Raw genomic sequence first — 3,376 nt, 5'->3', positions numbered from 1 at the left:
AATGGAATAAAAGTCGCTTTATCAGAAGGTGCGGAGCGGAGAGTTGAAAAACCTTTTCGTCGTTTTTCACCCTAAAAACCCACACGACCCGAGCTGGTTGCTGTGCGTGGGCTGACGTGAGCACGATCTAAACACACATCAGAGCCAAGAAGAGGTTTGCGAGACACACGCGTGCGTGTGCGTGCGTGTGTGCAGAATGCGGATTGCTTTCTGCATGCGTTTGTGCGTGTGGCTGCGATGTGTTTCACCTTAGAAGAAAATGTCAGGTTTGTGTATGTAAAAAACGAGCAGCCTGTTTAACTTCACAGCACTGGTTTTCGACCCAAAGTCCTGCCGGCAGTAACGATTAAAGCAGCGTGCCTGCTCTTGCGCAGGAATCTCTTCCAGCCCGTGTGGGTGAGGTGGGAACAAGCCAAGTCGTTTTATCTTTGTCAGAGGCGGATTTTTTTTTTCCCACCCAGATATTAAACCATGGAAATCAACCATCCTGGAACACTCGACCGACCAGCTTTGAAAGCAAGACAACTTCTGTTTGTGTTTTCGATTTCCAGCGCTACAATAGTCAACCTTTCTTTCATTTTTTTTCACTGATTTCTTTTTGGCTTTTTATTTTTTATGTTTATTTTTTTAATCAGGGGGATTGCTTCATAAATCATATAAATGTCTAACCACTAAGTACTGAACTTTTTTTTTACTTTTTTTTTTAGGCGAAGCAACTCTTGGTTGACCTCACAGATTGCAAGGACCTTCTCAGTTTACAATCCTTTATTTTTTTTATTTTCTTATTTTTTACACCTACAACACCTGGTCTTCCTAGGTGGTCTCCCATCCAAGGACTAACCGGGCCCGACCCTCCTTAGCTTCCGAGATCAGACGGGATTGGGCTTGTTCAGAGTGGCATGGCTGTAGAAAGTAGTGATCTTTTTTTGACAGGCCAAAGAGCCAAGTAGAAAATTGGCACGTGATGCCCATAAATAAATTAATAAGCCAATTAAATAAATGTAAAAAAATAAGCATATCAATCCCCCTCAAATCAGTGTTTATCAATATTTTCATTCTTAAGGCTTCAATCACCACACAGACATTTGCGCCAACCTAAAATGATTTGTGGGGAAAATTTTATCACCACCAGAGGTATCTTCTGTGCCAGGCTGGGGTGACATCCAACAGATGCATCATTTTTCCGAGATCTCTGTTTTCGGGAGGAGATGCAATCCTGGCTTCTGCTCGCTTGCTTCTTGTCAATACGTAGACTCTGGGTTCTCACCAAGGTGTCATCCTGGGGGTCCCTCCCCCTAGGTGCTTATCAGAATCCCAAATACATTACATTAGTCTTGAAGGATTGCCTGAGGCGGCTTGCATCGACTGGTTCTTCTAAATTTTCCTGTCTGGTCAACTCAGACTATCAAAAAGCTTTGGATCTTAAGAGAAATAAAGCGTTAGACTTCCGTAGGCTGACTTCGTCCATACAGGAAAAGCCTTTCCCAATATTCATTGCCTGTGTTCCATGACAGTGGGTTACGTCGGGGCCATGGTCACAGCAGGCATCGACGTCACCATGTACTCAAAGGTACTTCTCCTGAAGTGACGTGAGGAAACATGGAGGAATGTTTCTCTACTGTCTAGTGATTTTATTTTACGCGATGGACACTAAAATTTTTATTACCCGACTATGATTTTCTTCTAACTTTACAAAAAAAGAGCAGAGGGAAATCTGGCTCGTTCCCATAGCAACTGCACACATGCGCACACTTTCCAAAAGCTGAGTGTCTCCTTGGCAGGGCAGTGTTGCCTAGTGGTTAGCTGCCTGGGTTTTTGGACCGAACAAACCTAGGCTGAAATGTGGGTTTCTCTTTCCCAAAGTGAGCACGATTCTAGTTCACTTTAAGTGTGTCCATGTGTGTAATGGTATTTGTGTATTTCCATTTCCTGAGCTGCTTCGAGTCAGGCAAATCACTGATCTTTCCAATTCTGCCTGAATTCTGGGCTCTAGAGGTATATCTTCAACATATTTTTCAGTTCATAGAAATTTGGTGCATAAACAACTGAAGTGTGGCATTCGCATCATGGAGAAGAGTGAATGGGAGTTTTAAAGATACATCAGGGACTTACGTGAGCCGTTTTTGTATGATACTAAGCATAGGCTATTGTTTTTATAGCAAAGTTTTAATTTTTGGCGAATATCAAATTCTGCTTATGTACTGATTGGCTCTTAATAGATGTCAAGTGAGTTGGAATATCCAAATTCAAAGACACTGCATGGATACGTGTAAAAGTAGCTACGGTACAGTGAATACATCGATTTCCTAAGTGTTCAAATAACCTTACAGAATTATTTACCTCCTTTGCAATTTGTATTTCCATCTTTTTTTTTTTTAATGAGAAATTACCCCAGGTCGAACAAAACAGACTCTGGCTTTAAAAGAGTCTTAATGTTATCAAGTACCATAAATAAAAGGTTCCAACGTGTGAATGGAGGCTGGTATTATATCAACACCCCACTTTTAAAAGTGATCGCTAATTCATTTTTCAAATGTGCTGTGAGCAAACAGGCATTTCATCTTGAAAAATATGTTCTTGCTTTTCTACATTCCGTGTAAATAATATAGTAATAAAAAACCCCGACTGCTAATGTTTTTTTTTGTTTTTGCTATACAAGTTTCAAAATTATGTTTTCAATTAGAGTTGATATTCAATATCCTATTAGCTTCAGGTATATAGCACTGTGGTTAAGCATTTAAATAGCTTACAAAGTCTTTACTCCTTAAAGGGGCGCATCTACCTGGCACCATATGCAGTTATGACAATATTATTGACGACATTCTCTATGCTATACACCTCTGTCACTATTTTGTAACTGCCGATTTGTACTTCTTAATTCCTTCTCCTTTGTCACCTACCTCTCGACCCCCCTTCCATCAGGCGACCATCAGTTGTTCTCTGTATCTATGAGTCTGTTTCTGATTTTTTTTGTTTGTTTATTTTATTCTTTAGATTCCATATATAAGTGAGATCATCGGTATTTGTCTTTCTCCGTATGACTTATTTCACTTAGTATATAATTCCCTCCAGGTCCATCCATGTTGTCACAAGTAGTAAGATTTCATTCTTTGTCATGGCCGCGTAATATTCCCTTGTATATCTGTACACCTCTTCTTTACTCAGCAGTCCATCGATGGGCACTTGAGTTGCTTCCATATCTTGGCTGTTGTAAGTCATGCTGCAGTAAACAGCAATTTAACGATAGATCCTACTCAATGACATCGCTCTTCCCATCAGCTTTTTCTTCCTTTGTTTTCATTTCTTCATTCTCCCCTTCTTCTTCATTTTCCTTCTGAAATCATGCCTCCTAGAAAGCACAGAGTCGAATGCTCAA

At 40.3% G+C, this 3,376-nt stretch overlaps 1 pseudogene; it reads right to left on the bottom strand.

Annotated features, from left to right (window-relative positions):
- Positions 1 to 792: 792 nt before the first annotated feature.
- Positions 793 to 911, bottom strand: LOC112483191 (annotated as a pseudogene).
- Between the last annotated feature and the right edge of the window lie 2,465 nt (positions 912 to 3,376).

Source organism: Pteropus alecto, unplaced genomic scaffold, assembly GCF_000325575.1.
Source record: "Pteropus alecto unplaced genomic scaffold, ASM32557v1 scaffold96, whole genome shotgun sequence".
Lineage (NCBI taxonomy): Eukaryota > Metazoa > Chordata > Mammalia > Chiroptera > Pteropodidae > Pteropus > Pteropus alecto.
The sequence above is the reverse complement of the archived record's forward strand: the minus strand, read 5'-3'. Positions and strand labels throughout refer to the sequence as shown.